Source organism: Centruroides vittatus, unplaced genomic scaffold, assembly GCF_030686945.1.
Source record: "Centruroides vittatus isolate TY-2023 unplaced genomic scaffold, ASM3068694v2 contig_1824, whole genome shotgun sequence".
Taxonomy (NCBI): Eukaryota; Metazoa; Arthropoda; class Arachnida; order Scorpiones; family Buthidae; genus Centruroides; species Centruroides vittatus.
The window spans coordinates 1,966,209-1,986,110 of NW_027121123.1; the positions used below are offsets into that span (position 1 = coordinate 1,966,209).

The 19,902-nt window shown below is 32.6% G+C and overlaps 1 protein-coding gene across 2 annotated transcripts in view; it reads right to left on the bottom strand.

The window, feature by feature from the left end:
- Positions 1-19,902, bottom strand: part of olf186-M (Ki-ras-induced actin-interacting protein-IP3R-interacting domain olf186-M) — a 126,442-nt gene that overhangs the window by 86,797 nt on the left and 19,743 nt on the right. Inside the window, exons 1-2 of one of the 2 annotated variants that reach the window (XM_067264154.1) lie at positions 12,231-12,310; positions 12,064-12,143 (exon numbers count right to left, since the gene is read on the bottom strand). The exons of the other annotated variant lie outside the window; for it this stretch is intronic. The gene's annotated coding sequence lies outside the window, so the exon portion shown is untranslated. Of the gene's footprint in view, positions 1-12,063; positions 12,144-12,230; positions 12,311-19,902 lie in introns of those variants that run through there. 2 annotated transcript variants of the gene reach the window in all.

Here is a 19,902-nt window from a genome sequence, read left to right on the forward strand (position 1 = left end):
TCTTTTGAAGAAGTGGGAGGATGTCAGAACAACGGTCTTAGAATGGCATCCAAACCAGGTTGAGATTAATAGGCTAATACTACGTTTACACACATTCCATGACTCACTTTGATCTCAATTTATCTACAATCTGGATTGTGACTGTCGCCAGTTGAATGTGCTACTACTGTGCTATGGTTCTTATTGAATGAATGAATAACTTCAGAAAAGTTTATGATTTCTTGGTACCGTAAAGCTTAATTCCAACAATAAGACCAAGTATAATAACATTAATATGTATGATGATAAATAGTAATTGATAACCTAACCAGATTATTCTCCTCTAACAGATAATAAATATTGTTTGGTTTCAATGTATCTCAAATACTGAGTTTGTATAAATATATCCTCAATAAAACCAACACCAGCACATAACAAGAAAAAAGAAAAATTTACGAACGTTTTTGTCTATGAGAAATAGACTTCCTCAGGAACTGAGGATGTCTATTTGAACTGATTCTTTGTTTTAGTTTTAAAATATTTTGTACGTAATTATTCTTTCAGAATTTTTGTAAGGTAGGTTATGGACGATGCATCCATTTAGAAGTAAATATTATAGATGTTGTATTTGAAGGGTCTGGGGATTGTAAAAATGTCCGTTAATTAGGTGTCTACTATTAGAGAGCATTTGTTAATGGAGGTTTCACTGTAATACGTTTTAGTTCCATAGATATGTACCTGAGATAATTTGGATATAGCTTTAGGTACCTACATCCAAATTATCTCAGGAATCATATCTATAGTACTAATTTTTAAATTGTATTTTCAAAAAGCATTGTTTATCTTATTTTAATCTTATGCTTATTAATTTAGCAGAATTAATATTCATATTTTAAACCAAAAATTAAGAACTCTGAAAGATGAATCGAGTAGTAATATAAAAAAAAATTAATAAATCAAAGCTGTTTATTTAATGTCAATTTTCTTTTACTTTCTTGTATAAATCTGTTAAAATTTACAATTTTAAAAATAAATTTATTGTAGGAAATTTGTTGACATGAATTTAAAATATATAAGTTTATATTTCTAATTTTAACAAAGCAATAACATGATATTTATCTTATCAATATTGGCAATAATATAATTTTGTTTTTATATATTTAATTTTAAAATAATATATCCTTAGTCATAATAACATCTACAAGTTACAAAGAAATCATAATACAATAAAAGATTTAAGATTTAAAAGTTCTAAAAGTAAATGATTAGAGCATGCACACATCCTACATGCACTTTGTCTCAATTATATAACAATTGATTATTTAAAGTGCAAGATGATAATGACAGAAAACAACAACAAACTTATAAATCACTACCAAATACTGATTGACATCAAATTTGACAAAATCACTATCCAGATAATAATAATGGTATACAAACAAAATTTAAAATTATTCCTTGCATAAATTAAATTTAGTTATTTCATTTTTTTTTTTAAACTTTATTCTAGAAAAAGTCATATGAAGTTGATGGTGTAATAAGACATACTTACATGACTTTCAATGCTAAGCAACAGAGCTCATACTTTTGCTAGACAAATCATTAAAAACTGGGATTCATATAATTCCAGGATTTATTTATTTATTTAAGGTAATTAAGTTTATAGAGTTTCATCAAAATGTGTGTATATGTGTACATATAAATTTAGTTATTTAATAAAAGCATAATTCCAATTTAATTTTACATTCTGACTGATAATATCCAGATATTTATATATACTGAAATGTATATGTACTAAAGTAAATACACTGTCAGACAGCGTAGTTAGTTTACGGAAAAATCCTTTTTCATAACACAAGTACTTTCAAAAAAATAAATTCATCATCATATTAATGAATATCTCAAATTTGGAACAGAGTATCACTACATGCAATATACATAACAATTTTGTATTGTTGAAAGTACTTGTGTTATAAAAAGGATTTTAATGCTGCCTGACAGTGTGTTTATTTATTATTAATATATTACAACATTTGGCATAGAGTTTAACATACTATTTGTCTGGATAGTACATTTAGTCAGTCTATCTTTTTTGTTTAAATACAATGACTGGTTTCTATGAATATGTAAGTCATTCTAAAATTATATATATGTATAATACATTCCTCATTCAGAGATAATCCTGAAACATGCATGTCTGCAAATCTTAATTTAAGCTTGAGTTCACACACACAATGAACTTCTGACAAAAAGTGAAAAGCAGAGAGAGAATACTGTGTTGACAATAATACAATTTCAAGTAAATTTTTGTGTTTTACAAATTGTGCTAACATTTCAAAAAGCCAAACTTTTCTGCTAGCAAAAACATATTTGTCAACAATAGGAAGAATTAATTTCTTAAGAAAAGAAAGCTACTATGTATATGAATCTTATAAGAATGTAATTAGAAAATATATTGTAATTGTTATAAATCTCTTTAAAATTTTATTTTCAATAAAGAATGCACAAAGCAAGCATAAAAACATTTTGCTGTTGTCAGCTACTACCTTGTTGTAATGAGGTTTGCCTTTGTTCATATATGATTAGTTGCTCATTTCATTGTTTTTAATTTAAAAAACAGAAATGGGAAATTAATTCATTACATGAAGATAAATCATTAATTTGCTTTTGCTAGTAAGCTTATAGTTTGTGCTAATCTCCATTTATGGTGTAAACTGTAAAAAATTTGTGCAATATACAAAAATCCAGCTTGTATATCAAAAAGTTGAAGAAAAACAAACGCTTTTAACCTGAAGATGGTTGCTCAAACATTTTAATTCATGCAATTTAATACTAATTAGCCTAGTAAAATAAATTATAAATTACTGCAGATATTTTATTGAATACATTTGTATTAAAAGATATTCATGGATATCAGATATCCAAACATCTGATTTTCAAGTGATAAACAGTTTTGTACCAATATCTCACTATAAAATGTATACCTGATATTCAGCATTAGTTATCAATAAAATATAAATACTGTAATTATTGTCTTTCAAAAACTTGAAAATTCTTTTTTTAATAAGTACTAAAAACAATTTATGATCATTTAACAAAATTTGTAAGTTATCATGACTTTCATGACCAGTAGACCTTATTTTAATCTTATGTACCAGTATATATAGATTCGGTCATAATTATGTCCCATTTTATTTTGAAGCAAGCATGTTAAAATTCATACATATTAAATTACAGGTTACAAAACATATGCTGGTGAAAGATTCTCTCTCTCACTTTATTTCTATATGACTGACTGCAATGACAATGTACATGTAATGTTTTATTTCCTCAAAGACTTTTTCACAATATTTCTGGTGTCACAAGAATCTTATTGCCACAATTCTGTCCATAAGCTCCTGAATAGAGAGCAGCTTTGTCATAAATACAATCATTCACAAAATTCCAGAGAAAAAACTTTGAGGGAAGGTAATGTCAAGCAATCTTGGAGACTATGATATATTATTACTGTGCTCAATCTAGGGTCCAGCAAAGAGTATTCAGAACTATACAAACTTCTTGTGCTCAATGAGATGGAGTTCCATCCAATGAAACAAAGATTTATTACTGTACAAATCCTGTTCTCTCATGTCTAGAAAAACAATTTCAGTCAGGTCAATGTGAAAAGACTGCTGTGATGGTGTCTCCAGAAAAAGGTCAAGTTCCAGCACAATCATCCAACAGCAAACGTAGGACATTAACTTTCAGCAAATCTTGATACAGACAATATCAAGAGACACACAGATTTCTTCAGAAAGACTGGAAAAAGTCTTTCTGGAGAAATCTGTTTGCTTTGTTCCCATGGACAACAACTCCATCTAGAGAACATTGAAGGCACAATATTTGAAATCCTTTACCTTGGTGTTTTGTGATCTCATGTAATTTAATGTATTTAAATTTCAACAGAATTGTTTTAAAATAAAATAGGGGACATAACTGCAGCCAACTTTATATTTGGAAATTATAAATTCTTAAGTAAACAAAATACAGGTATACCTCACCTTATGTTGGTAATTGATTACAGGAGAGGCAACGTAAGTTGAAAAACAACGTAAGTCAAATTTACTTGTCACTAGGCTAAACCACAAATTTCCATTCTCAGTTCTGTATTTTATTTATAAATGCATTTTTAATAATATATGGTTAATAAGAAGCTATTTTAAGCTTACAAACAAATAAATTTTAGTTTTTAATATAGTACAGAAAAAAGTAATCTAAATTTACAAATACATGTATGTACAGTATATACTTGTAAATGTACATGTTTACAATTTAATGATGTTTACAGTACATCACAGACTCTTTATTTGTGAATGTGGTTTCTCTAAAGACATTATGAAATAAGATGATTTTTTAAGGTTAAATAACAAATACAGTTATTAAAATTATTTTGCAATAGTAGAAAATAAACTAATTTATGTTAAATTCAACAATATCGAGAGGCGCTGACAATAACGCCAAATAGTAGATATTGGAACTACCATGGAAAACGCCAATGATGAGCACTTAAAGACGGCTAAATAAGACAACACAGAAACACAGATGTTTTCATGTTTCGTTCTCTAAGATTTATGATGATTATATTAACATTTACTGTAAATGTACATATCTTAATATGATTTTATGTGCTTTTAATGCTTTTCTAGTGATATTACGACTTCAACATTTGTGGCATATCGATGTAAAGTCAAATAAAATGACTTAAACTTGATTTTCACTTTTCCATATACTTTTTTTGACAAACAATGTATAATTGAGAATGATGTAACTCGAGGTATACCTGTAAAAGATGTCAAAAAAACCTAAACCTTTTACAATGTTTATTATATAATTATATAGATTCATTAAAAGTTATAAGATATTTTAACAGTAGATATACAAATTCAGTATATTTTAAATTAACATAGTTAAATATTAAAGATGTAACCAATAGTGATCCAATACCAATATATTGGCCTATTGGAATATTCCTGATATATCAATATTGGTTCATTTTACAACCAATATTTTTTCCAATATGCATCCTTTACATTGTTTTGTTATGGCAGGCCTCAAACATGGTAATAGACATACTGTGCTATAAAACTTGAGACAGTATCCTCTCCACACATGATTCACCACTGATGGTCACATAATACAATTATTGTTGTTTTGGTAAACACCAATTTTGTAAAGGGTGTTACTGTTAGAGAAACCAGATGCATTTTTAACAAACTTTAGCACAGAATTGTAATTTCTAGCAGCACAATACAACTTACCATTAATTCAGTAGCACGTTTTTACTTTTTTGTCAGACTTATATTTCAGCATAACAACAGAAAGTTTATATATAATAAATTACTAATAAATTAAAACAAAATTATTAATATTTTTATGAATAGCCATCTACATATAAAAAATGAAACAAATTGAAACTATTGACATGGCTACAAACACAACCTAGTACACGTGACCTAGTTTAAGAAAAGTTAGGAATTCAAGTCCTAAGTAGTCAAGTGTTCAGTAAAACAAGAATTAAATCGTAACGATGGTGGACTGCACGCAAATCTCTTTCATAAGCAAGAAATGAGAAAATTCACATCCAGGCGTTAAGTGTTAACGAATATCGCTATAATCACTAGCGCTTTCGACAAAACTATTTTCGTCTTCCTCAGGTGGATAAAACGGATATAATCCTCTTTCGAATTAAAAAATTTTCGAAATGCAAAAACCGCTTTAGAACCTTGGAACACACTCATCGATGGAACAGAGCGAAAAGAAATTTAAATGTGCGCGCGTGGTGACGTAACGCATGCGCTATAAATTACTGAAATGTGGAGCTAGAGGTGTTGTTTTAATCTGTTATATAAGTTAACCCACATAACAGGCAAATCAAGCGTGGGCGTGTTGCACGGATTTAGTGCAGCGGTAAGAAAGGCCTCCCAAATAAACACGACGCTCCTGTTATTACAATGCCTGAGCATCATCACCTGGTCCCATAGCGGGGTGTATGGGTGCTGTAACACCATTCTTGCTAATTCGGTGTCTGCTTTGCCTGCCCTGATGAAAAGTTGGTGTTCGGAAATACGACAGGCCAACATTCTGGTTGTCGCGCCAACGTAGTGGGTGCGAATACCGGAAGCAGTATTTTCCAATGGGATGGAGTAAACTCCAGACCTCTCTAGTACGGAGGTAGCATCCCTGTCGTTGCACAGTAGCCTCCTAAGATTTGGCCGTGGGGAGACTGGTAGAAAGAGCGCGTGTTGCCTAAAAACACGGCAAATACGTATGGTGACTCGGCCACAGTATGGTAATGCGGGAAGGACTACCGTGCATTCGTTTGGAACATGTAAGGCCGTGGGAGGAAAGAGCGATCTTTTGACCTTGTTTAGGAGGTACCTGTACTTGGCATTAGTGTACCCCGCTGCGTTTACTGCTGAGCGAATGGCATTAAGTTCAATGTCGACAGCTGTTTGACTGGAAGATAACAAAAAAGCCCTTCTAATTAATGGGGCGATAGCTGCATTAACATAATGTTGCGGCTGGAATGCTGTAGCAGGGATTAAAGGTGGTAAGCAGTTGAATTTATGGAACACGGAGTACGATAAAGTTCCCTGGGATTTGGAGATGTTTAGATCTAAAAACGCAATAGCCCCTTCATTTTCTTTTTCCCAGGTAAAGCTGATGGTAGAATAAACTTTCGTGAGTGATTCACTCACGAAAGTTTATTCTACCATGGGCTCACCGCTTTCTGCGGTATTGGCGGAGTTGCTCATGAGGCATGTTGAGCAAAGGGTCTTCAATTTCCCCCTCACCATAGCATATCCATTGTTATACCTCAGATATGTAGATGATATCCTTGTTGCTTGGCAGGACACGGAGGAGGATTTCCTCACCTTCAAATCTTCACTCACGAAAGTTTATTCTACCATCAGCTTTACCTGGGAAAAAGAAAATGAAGGGGCTATTGCGTTTTTAGATCTAAACATCTCCAAATCCCAGGGAACTTTATCGTACTCCGTGTTCCATAAATTCAACTGCTTACCACCTTTAATCCCTGCTACAGCATTCCAGCCGCAGCATTATGTTAATGCAGCTATCGCCCCATTAATTAGAAGGGCTTTTTTGTTATCTTCCAGTCAAACAGCTGTCGACATTGAACTTAATGCCATTCGCTCAGCAGTAAACGCGGCGGGGTACACTAATGCCAAGTACAGGTACCTCCTAAACAAGGTCAAAAGATCGCTCTTTCCTCCCACGGCCTTACATGTTCCAAACGAATGCACGGTAGTCCTTCCCGCATTACCGTTCTGTGGCCGAGTCACCATACGTATTTGCCGTGTTTTTAGGCAACACGCGCTCTTTCTACCAGTCTCCCCACGGCCAAATCTTAGGAGGCTACTGTGCAACGACAGGGATGCTACCTCCGTACTAGAGAGGTCTGGAGTTTACTCCATCCCATTGGAAAATACTGCTTCCGGTATTCGCACCCACTACGTTGGCGCGACAACCAGAATGTTGGCCTGTCGTATTTCCGAACACCAACTTTCCATCAGGGCAGGCAAAGCAGACACCGAACTAGCAAGAATGGTGTTACAGCACCCATACACCCCGCTATGGGACCAGGTGATGATGCTCAGGCATTGTAATAACAGGAGCGTCGTGTTTATTTGGGAGGCCTTTCTTACCGCTGCACTAAATCCGTGCAACACGCCCACGCTTGATTTGCCTGTTATGTGGGTTAACTTATATAACAGATTAAAACAACACCTCTAGCTCCACATTTCAGTAATTTATAGCGCATGCGCTACGTCACCACGCGCGCACATTTAAATTTCTTCTCGCTCTGTTCCATCGGTGAGTGTGTTCCAAAGTTCTAAAGCGGTTTTTGCATTTCGAAAATTTTTTGATTCGAAAGAGGATTTTATCCGTTTTTATCCACCTGAGGAAGACGAAAATAGTTTCGTCGAAAGCGCTAGTGATTATAGCGATATTCGTTAACACTTAACGCCTGGATGTGAATTTTCTCGTTTCTTGCTTATAAAACAAGAATTACTCTTACTCGGAAAAGAGAGACATTGTCGTCATATTTTTCCTTCTCCATCACTATATTCTAGCATTGTGTGGAGTAGGGATGACAAACTTTTTGCATGCACATGTAGTGAGCATAATTATCTTTAAAAATCTTTATGTATGTTGAAGTTGTAGACTTAATATGAAAATTATCACCTTTAATTGTCCAGCACAAATGTTTTAACAAAAATAAAAACGTTTTCGATCGTTTTCAACGGTCATCTTCAGTTACAACTCAAATTAAAAAAGAACGATAAAATAGAATTAAATACGAAAATAATATAAATGCGCATGCGCGACTATAAATATATCGCGCATGATGCCTAATATACAGAATAAATGAATAAAATTATGTAAACAAAAATACGTGGCCGCATCTCTTGTATGTTGTTATTGTTTATCTTTATAAAACGATTTCCATGCGGTTGATAAAGAATCCGCGTCTCTATGATTGATACATCCCGTTTTTTCTTGGGCTTTATATATTTCTAGCTTTTCTAGATGTTTGATTGTATGTCTATTGTTCGTCGGCTTGATGACGGAAGCTTGGTCCCACAATACCTCAATATCTTGTTGCTTGGCGTATGAAGCTAGAACCGTACTGTCCAGATTCTTATTAATCGAGTACTGGTGTTCTTTGATTCTTTGCTCTAAGTGCCGTAAAGTAGCTCCCACATAAACAATATCCGAATTAAATCGTTGGTCCTTTATTGGTATGGAGTAAACCCCCGTTAAAGAGTTCCGATCTTCTCTCTTCTTGTCATTCCTTAACAATTTGTAAACTGTCGGATTACGTCGGTAAACGATACGTATATTATTGGCCTTAGCAATTTCGTTTATCATTTTGTTCAAGAAGGGATAATAATTGATTACCATCTTCTGTTTACTGTTATCCGCGGGAGAGTGATTACTTCGATTCTGGAACGTTGTGATAAGTTTTTCTACTATATTTCTCTGGTAACCTTGTTGTGTTGCTATTTCGAGTATGTAATCCAATTCTTTATAGGTATCACATATGTTTGTGCAATGAGTATAGGCACGCTTGATCCAAGATCGGAACGCCGCATACTTAATATGCCTGGGATCCACCGAATATTGTTATTTGAAGTTGTAGACTTCAAATAACAATATTTAAAGAAATGAAATAAATATGCCTTAATTAGAATAAATGTAAAGAAGTTGATTGAAAAAAACTGGTGATAAACTGAAATTGTATCATACATTACATGCCAGATGATCTCTCTGGGTATGCCTCTTTGGGCATACATGCCAGGTTTGCTACCCCTGGTGTAAAGACTGGCTGAAGAAGTTAAGGCACTCATCCTACTGCTATGATATCCTGTAATTGAATCAAGGTGGATGAAAAACTCCAGAAACTTTTCAGAGATGGTCTGACTCAGATACCCTCACCACACAGCTGTCCTATTGTGGGTTCATCCAGGCCCACAATGGGCTTGATAAAAAGACCCTCTTAGTGCCCACAGAATAGAAAGAGTACAAAAAAAAGAAAGCCTTGTATAGAGAGTTATTCTTAAAATTAAATAATGTTTTGTTTATTTATTTATGCATACTGGTTTCACCCATGATGCAGGGAAACAAACAAATTACATATAGTCAAACCAAAATAATAAAAATTACAATAATACTGTAATTAATGAATTATTACAAAGTTTCACAACACCAAAGAAAGGTGTTGTGAAACTTATTATACAAAGTTCTAGTTTACTGCACATAGAATTATTATAGAAAGGATATACAGGGTGATTCAAAATGAATGGGACAAAATTGCAATGCTGTCCATCCCACCTGAATCCTGGGACTCATACAGTTTCAAGACAGCAGCTTTCAGTCTTGGTCAAAAGAGTCTTCTCACACTTCTTAAATGTATTGAACAGAGTAAAAGAGATGAAATTAATGTCAAGAACATCAAAAACCCAGCATGTAAAAGCATACTTATATAGTTGTTATAAAAGAGTTAGATTATATAAACAAATTACAAAGGAGAATGGATACTCAACAAGCATGATCAGAGGATTAATTTAAAACTATGAAACTCCTTTGGTCATTCAAAGAGATGACACCAAATCACACGTACTGTCAGATACAGCCATGAACTAAGAAAGATTTATAAAAATCTAGCAACAGCCAACCATATCAAGGTTTCATATAGAAGGAACCTTCACTCTGTATAATCTCCTTAGGAATGCCAAAGACCCTCCAGATAAAAAACTGCTAAGAATAACAAATTCCACAAAAACTGAGAATATATTGTCACCAATACCCACTCTCTCAACTTGCAACTTAGGGTATGTCCTATGTGGCAGCGTCCAGCAACCACGAGCAGAAAGAATCTTTGTATGTACTTCCAATTTGTGAGTGACTTCTGTCCAGAGTGGACGTGTGTTGTTTACAAGATGGCAGCGAGAAGACTTCATCGAATGCTACTATGGAAAATCTGACAAGTATTAAAACGGTAAATTTGAAACGGTAAATGTTATAGATAACTAGATACACAACAAATATAAAGAATCTTTATAGAATAATAAGTTAAAAAAAAGTTTTATTTTTAAAACATTACATTTATACAAAATCAGAAATAATTAAATTACGTAAAAGGTTATTAATTAAAGTAAAGTACATACAACATATATACACAATTTATTTGTCATTCTATTTTTATTTATTTACAAAATCAGCCATTTTTTTTCTTTGGAAGTGTGAACAATGGAAGCGGCAATCAAACTTGCTTGGTAGCTGCTTCCCGCATGCACGTGTAGAAGCGTCATCTGGAGAGTCACTGCACCACTAAATGACACTTTTGTGCAGCTAAACGTGGTTACTCCGGATGCACATATTTGCTTGAATCAGTTTGTCCGCTCCACTTGGAAGCATGTTCACGCCCATGGCTGCTGGATGCTACCACATAGGACATAGCCTTAAACAACATGCATTTTCCATAAGAAAGGGGCTAGCTACCACTGTCCTTGTATCCTTTACAATGGAGAATAATGTTTCAGCCAATCTAAAGAAAACTACCATTTTACAACCAACACAGGAGTTTGCTCATCTTAAACATCTTGAAAAGCTAAATATAAAAAGGCAGCCAGAAGATTGACAGCCATTAATTACAAGGACTCTACATATCTCCCATGAATGGAAGTCCTTGCATGAAGTGTCTTAACCAAGATTCTTCCATCTCTTCAAAGCATGGAAGAATTTTTGAGCCAATACATGTATGTCATCAATTTTTTTCTGTTTTTTTCTATTCTTGTCACATGTGACATTGCAACCAATCATACTAATGTTCTTTTTGTGTAAAAATATTGTTCTAATTATGATCACTGTTCAAAGTTATTAGGTTAAACCTGATGATAACCATTTAACACAGTTGAAAACAGTTTGTTTATGAAAGTGTATCTTTTATGTTAATTTGAACTTCATTCATTTAAGAGGTGTTTATTTACAAGGAAAATACAGCAATCAGTTAATTTTTGACTCCCAGTGTTCTTAGTTTTTAATAGCTATAGCTAAATCGTATGTTATAGTGGTTAATGATAGTGAACTTTTTCATTGACGAATGATTATTAATTCAAATTTATCAAATTTGAAAATATAACAATTCAATGTTATTTTATTAAATAAACTTATTTAAAATAAAATAATTACTTTTGAATTCAACATAAAACTAAATAAATAAAAATTAGTGTTAATATTTTATTGAAATGAAAGAAAATTAGTTCAAATGAAATGTTAGAAATACATTAAATTTATTCAGTTGGAGTTTAAAAAAGTTTAATATAGGTAAAACATGCATACACACAGTATATTTTGTAACACATACATAAATATTTATTACATTGAATTTATTTTAATATGTAAAAAGTCAGCAATTATTAAAAATAGTTTTTAGTATCTTTTTATAAAATTAAATTTAATTAAATATTTTATTTCAACAAACAAATGAAAATAAAGTATTTAATAAATGTCAGTTACCTTATTTGGGAACAATGCCAACTACAACTCCTTAGACTACAACAGGATATAAAATAAAGTCTTCCTAGATGATATCAGTTCTACAAAGAATGTAAATATTATTTAAAGATTACAGATGGAAAACATTTTAAAATAAGTTTAAAAATATCTTTTAAATTAATAAATACCTTTTAAATTAATAAATACCATAAATAAAATAATTTACAAGAAAATGTGTTTCCAATATGAATAGAAATGTCTAAATTTTTCATAGATTTTTCTATAAAGAAAAATCATCAATAAAGCAGTGTATTTACATCATCAAAATAAATGCTGTTAATACATTCTGAAATGAAATGCTTATTTAATGATTAACAAAGATTAACATTATATGACAAAAAAAAAATTTTGATTAAGATAAGCAATTCAAACATCTGAAGTAGACTATTGCCATAATTTCCTGCAAATAATTCAATTTATTATTGTTGTTTTTAATTTATCCAATAAAAAATAAGCTTTTCAAAACTATTTTTCACAAACAGTATTGTTGAAGATTAATACATGATTCAATAACTGTAAGGCTAGCCTATGTTAAAAACTCTTGCTCTCTTCAACAATATTTAAATGTATATAATAATAATAATTATTATTAATATATAATTAATAATTATATACATTTAAATTGACATCACTAGCTTGACTGTGTAATGCTTTTGTTTTGTTTACACACAATAATAATATTTGCTATTTTGCTAATGAAACAAACTAAACATGACTTCACATACTCTGAACCGATTATGGTGTGCAGATAAAGAAAACAAACAAAAACAAATGTTTTCAAACTCTTTCCGAGCTCTTCATCAGGTTTCATAACAATTTCCCGATGGTTCTTTGTAACAGCTTTTGGAATAAAATTCAAACAAATGTTTGAATATAAGTTCAAAAAAATTATTAAAATCACATCATGCCTGCACAAACAGTCACCATACTAAAACTCAACAAACAGCTAAACTATGTCGTCAATCAACTCTTGCTAGGCCATTGACAAAACCATTTCCTCTTTATAATTTATGCTTGTTGATGTAAAATTGGATTTAAAAATGTGCACAGCCTCCAACCATCTGAGGTATTCCATGGGGGCAATGCAAGGATGAGCTTGGCCTGGTTAAAGTCTGCTACAATGTCCAGATCTGTTGCGTATGTCAAGAGGGGCATGGTGGTTTTCGCATGACATATATCAGCAATATGTTCTTGTAATCTGATCCCCATGAAGCATTTAGTTGATCCTATGTATACCAGGTCTCTATCATATCTGTTTGTTCCTTATGGAGACATTATATATGCCAGGAAGTCTGTTCGAGTTTGGAGGGTCCTTCCCATTACATAGCATGTCAAAAATAGTCGGGCACCTCCTGTATGCAAGACACACCCAGTGTTTCCTGTGGCAACTTCAGCACATAAGGATCTTAAGTACAGGCTAAAGGTAATAGGGACCTGTTCTACCCTATTCAGTGATAACATTCTATCAGCCCATGTGTGACATTGTGATAACTGCATGCAGTGGCTATGTGCTCTATAAATGCAAATTCAGCATTGATTGTTTGGGGATTGAAAGAATATGTAAAGGATCTTCTGATTAAGGCCTTGTATGCTACAATCTTGTAAAAAAATTGATCACATGACTCCACCGGTATGATACACTGAGGTGTGGATACCAGATCTCTCCGCTCTAATATTTACGTTCAAGAAGTGCACCTCCGAGGGGCTAGATTGTTCTACTTCCAGGATCAACCCATAGGGATTATTGTTGATAGTACTGATGAATACCGTCAAATCCAGAACTGTCTTCCTAAAAATAATGTTATACCTCCTACATAACAGGATGTTGGGAAGGAACTGAGGAAGGACCTTGTTCTCCAACTGTTGTACTACCATTTCACAAGTGTCCCCTGATACAGGGCTGCCGTGGGGACCCCTTTTCCCTGAGTGTAGATGATGCGGTTGAACTGGAAAACCGAATTATAACAAATTAAGTGGGCCATCTCCAGCATGAGATGGTGTAATGAGTTATCCTTGACAATATGGAATAGGATGTCCCTGAGCACACAAAAGGAAGGAGGGTGCTTGATAGAAGGGTAGAGGAGACTTAAAGTCCAACACTGTGATGTACTGAGGGCGGTGACCTCTTTCAATTGCATTATGAGCTCCACTGGGCTGGCAATGGTGTAAGGGTAGCCTTCCAAGTGGGGAGTGAGAAGGGCATGTACGGCCTTCTCCAGCCTATGGGTAGGTACTCTTACTTTATCTACTACCAGATGGAGTTGTTGCCCTTGTTTATGGGTCTTTGCAAAGGCAAACAATCTAGAGACATCAGGGGAGTCAATGACCAAGTTACTAAGAATGAGGCAGCCGGCTAGTTTGGTACGGACAAAACACTTAACTCTGGATTGCAGTTTATTGATAAACCTATTCTCCACCCCTATCACAATAGGACTTCCAGGCCATGTTGGAACAAAGAGTTTTCAAATCCTACCAGTTTTGCCAATTTAGAATATACTTGTTTCCTCGAGGAATGAATGGCCCTGTTCAAGCACATCATCCTCACCCTATTAGAGGTTCACTTCCAGGAGGAAGGTGGATACGGAAGAACAACATGGGTAAGACACTGTTTCTTTTATAATCCATCAGGAATTTGAGTCTAGCTCTTGCCTTAGTTAGGCCTAAAACTGTTCTACGGTATATTTTAGCTGGCATCACTAAAGAGTAAACAACCACTCACCATACTGGAATATAGTTAATCACGTACAACAAACAGATTACAGTGTGCAGATAAAGAAAACAAACAAAAACAAATGTTTTTGTTTGTTTTCTTTATCTGCACACTGTAATCTGTTCCTTGTACGTGATTAACCATATCCCAGTGTGGTGAGTGGTTGTTTAAACATGACTTCATTTAATTCAATGTTTTAATACTCTACAGTGTATAAATTTATGTATAATACAGATAGAAATTTCTAATCTAAATTGATAGCATCACACAAAGTATTTTTACAACTGTACCAAAAAACATTTTTTTCTTGAATCTGAAGTTAGATAACTCTAGTTTACATAAGTTAGGAACTAACTGTATATAATTTTTTTTCATTAATTAATTTTTCATCAAAATAGAACAAATAGAACCAAATAATTATAATGATTATTTCCTAAATAATATACTTTAATAATGCATTTAAAATCAATGTTTCCTCTAAGCTGCGTGGCTGCACACTGCTCAAATTGATGCCGCACACGAGAATTTATTTGCCGTGCAGGTGAGCATGCACACTGATTTGAATTGTTGTTTACTTATTTCTCACTCTGTCTGCAACATGATTATTGCTACGTATATTTCGATTAAATACATTAAATCATTGACAGAAGATAATATTTTGTATGGAAGTATGTTTTAAAATGAATTTTAATCTCTACTTTATAATTAATTATTTTAATTTTTATAGGAAAAAGTAAGTTTATATATATGCTCATAAAAATTTTTTTTTGCTCAGAGAAGTATATGTTCTGTTCATCTACAAAAAAAAAAAATTAGATGAAACATTGATTAAAATATATTGGTTATTAGTTATAAAGTTAATAGCCTAGCATACTTTAAATTAGAATCCAAAAAACTAAAATAATTTAACATTCAGATATAACTATCTGTAATGTTAAACTGTTTACATCTATCAATAACTGTTTATATTTTGCAAACTAATTTTTTTAAGAATGAACTGAAAAAAATATAATAATAATAATCCAGTACATTTTGATAATACCAAATATAACTTCATCAAAAACTGGAACAGTACATATAGAGTCACAAATCACACCTAAACACAAATTTGCAACTCTACATTTTGATAAATTATTAGTTTACCAAAATGTACTGCCTTGATGACTAGTGTTATAAAATTTTCTAATTTCTTCATTATGATTCAAATACATTCTAGTTCTTCATGTTCTTATTAACTAAAAGAATCCTATAAGCATGCTTTACCTATATTTTGTTTTATGTTTGATTCTTGAGTTCAATTTCTGATGCTGGACATTAGCTTGAAAACATTTTAATCATGTTCCTTTATAATTTTCTTTACACAAAACAAATTATAGCCATTTAAATCCATGTCACCACTTTGCATTATATTATTTCCTTCCTCAATCTGCTTCACTTATAGTAATAATTCTTTGCTTTAATATTTGGCTTACTTTTTAATACTTTTGTCTTAACTAACAAGTATTAACTAAGCTGTTAACTGGAATTACTTATTTTCTATAGAAAAAAACGTTTTAGTCTTTTAAAATATAAAGAAAGAAAACAAAATAAAATCACACTTAATAGAAAAAATAATCAGATGTTTCCTTTTACAAGAAATAATACAGGTTATAACCATAAAACTTATTACTAGAAAATTTATGATATCTAACTCTAATTTCCAGGATATATAACATATTTAACAACAGGAAATTGTAAAAGATGATAATGTCAAGGACAAAAACACTATGGTAGTTTCAGAATCATTTTATGAAAATTAATGCATTAAAAAAATTTATTACCCTTACCAAATAAAAAAAAAAAAATGAACAACAATGTCTATAAATTGTGTAGCCTAAGTGAATAGTGAAATAATTCAAAATAAATCTGAAGTCATTATTAATCCAGCAATGTATTAAGGAATAAAACTTTAAATAAATCAATTAAAAACTGCCAGAAAAAAAATACAGAAATTTTTTCAAAAAATTGTCCAGTAATGTAAAATTTCTTGACAATAAAAAAATTTTTAATTAACTGATATTTCTCTATTCAGAAATCTGCGGTACCATACATTGTATTAATGTAGTTGGTAAGTTATTAGAGACTGCACATTGATGTATACTGCATTGTCACAAAATTTTTTGAGTTCATTTTCTTGTAATAATAAATTTAGCAGTATAACTTACTAAGGCTCAGTAAAACTTCAGTATAGAGCTGACCATAATAAATTACTGTATTGTATATCCAACTTCTAGTTTTCTAAGTTGTTGGAAGAAACACCTTGCTAATTTGGACAACCTCCACCCTCTATTAGTCTGAGTTAACATGATTTCACTCTACTATGTTTTATGCAATTATTTCACATCAATAATGTGATTAAAAATAATCAGTGTCATATAGTGTGAAAAGATTAACTTTTTCACAACTACAGTAATGTGAAAACAAAATATGAAGGTAAAACAATAATGCTAAAAATTGATACTACTTCAGTATGATTGTAAATTAATATACAGTAGAGCATCGAAAATTGGAACGTCGGTAATTGAAATGGCCGGAAACTGGAACAATTTTCAGTCGGACTGTGTCGTGCTGAATCGAACGTTTTTGATACTAAATTTACTTCTAAAGTATAATTTTCATGTTTTTTATATTATCCAATATATTTATTTTGTTTGTACAAAATAAAGAAATAATTTTTAACGATACGATAGCCTCGATTATTATTATAAAAATTTTCGTTAGGCTTAAAATCGACGAAAATTCAACACGAAGCGACACGCAACGGAGAAAAATTCAACAGGAAGCGATACGCAACGGAGAAAAAATTTAACATCGGACAGGTTAATATATTTTTTCATACATAATCGGAAATTGGAAAAAATCACTACTTGGAACGACCCCAGTCCCCAATTGGTTCCAGTTATCGACGCTCTACTGTAGTTTTAAACTCACTATAAAATTCTTTAATGGCTTTAATAATGACTCCAGGCATTAATTTCCCATGTTATGTCTTGAAATGTCATTCAAAGTTGGAAGTTATCCTAATAATAATAATCAATCTCACACCTTCATTACTTTTTCCAGCAATACTTTATTAGAAACAAACATTTTTAGTCTAGTTTATGAGTCTGCTTCAGGTTCTACTAGAGATTGCAATTGCTGGATCCCTCATCCGGCAATCCAGCTGGATCCAGCGCTGCGGATCCGCAAATACTCAATTAACTTTCTAAATAATTGCGAAAAAGTCTACGTCGTCGCGTTGCTGCTTTGCTAACTACTAAACTGCTACTAATTACTTACTCACTACTTCACTAACACTAATAATTAAATTACTCATAAATAAACTATACCTTAATCAATCCAGCAAAATTTAATAAAATAATAACGTATTCAATTGCTTTTAACGATCTTCCTCAGTTACAAAAAAACACATTAACTATAGAACATAAAATGTGTTTCGAATAAATATAAAAAGAATAGTGCTTAATTACATCCCATTTTTTTTAAACAAGATACATAGATGTACTGCCAGGTCTGATAATTTTCATATTGTATACCGACGTAATCCCACTGTTTTCAAACTTTTAAGAAACGATAAAAAGAAAGAGGATCAGAATTCAACAACGGGTATATATTCGGTGCCTTTACACAACCAACGTTTCAATTCCAAGCTTGTTTATGTGGGTGCAACGATGCGCAGTTTAAAACAAAGGCTCAAGAGCACAAATATACAATCAGTAAGAACCTTGACAACACTGCACTGGCATCATATGCAAGACACAAGGATGTTAATGTCCAATGGGATCAAGCGGCAATTATAAAAACGATGACGAATAGACAAATGGTCAAACATCTTGAGAGATTGGAAATCTGCAAGGCGCACATGACAACTGGTTGTATAAACCATAGAGATGCGGACTCATTGTCTACCGTGTGGAAATCCTTTTACATTAATTAATGTTATTAACGGACAATGCTGGTTTCATTGGATCTTACATACAGAGTGTTTTTTTTAAAACTGACGGTACTCAGAGACATCTGTAGAGCAATCTAACAGCTGAACTGTCGCCAAATTTGGGACAGTGACTAAGGACGACATGGGAAAGAGATTCCGCGAAGAAAAAAGTAGTACCCAAATTTTCCGGTAGGGGTGGATTTGGCGCTGTTGTAGCAAAACAGCTAAGAATCTGCATAAAATCCAGCTGCAATTAACAAACACACGAATGAATAGGATCAGACAGAGGTTTCAGTGTAATAACGAAAGTTTAATTAATCAGCAAATAACCTTCTCCCTTCTTCAATGTGATCACCGTCCTGCTGGACAACTCATTGCATCCTGAACACCGTGTTCTCTATGGCCAAACGTAACATGGCCGTCCGCAGGAATGTTCATCACAGTTCGAGAAATGTTGTCCTTCAAAGTCATCAAGTTTGGGACACTACCAAGATAGACCTTGGACTTTAAGTAACCCCACAGGAAAAAGTAACATGGGGTTAGATCCGGGGAGCGAGGCGGCCCATGCAAGTGGAAAAAAGCGACTGATGACCCTTTCTTCAGTGAAGTGCTGGTAGCTTTTTCGCTACAACAGCGCCAAATCCTCCTCTACCGGCGAATTTAGGTACTACTTTTTTCTTCGCGGAATCTCTTTTCCATGTCGTCCTTAGTCACTCTCCCAAATTTGGCGACAGTCTGGCTGCTAGATTGCTCTACAGATGTTTCTGAGTACCGTCAGTTAAAAAAAAAAACACTCTGTATATATTTTTTCCGCTATTTATTTTGTTTATTTATCTATATTTTGTCCGTTTGGGCGTTTTTCCGTTAATTTTCATATTTATTCCAAACACATTTTATGTTCTATATTTAATGTTCTATTTTTTTTGTAACCGAGGAAGATCGTTAAAAACGATTGAAAACGTTATTATTTTATTAAATTTTGCTGGATTGATAAAGGTGTAGTTTATTTAACTTATTCTACTTCCAGTACATAGTTTTACATACCTATAAATAACTACAGACTAATATGTAGAGCCTATATATATGAAAACTGGTAAGACTGATAGCCACTTAGCCA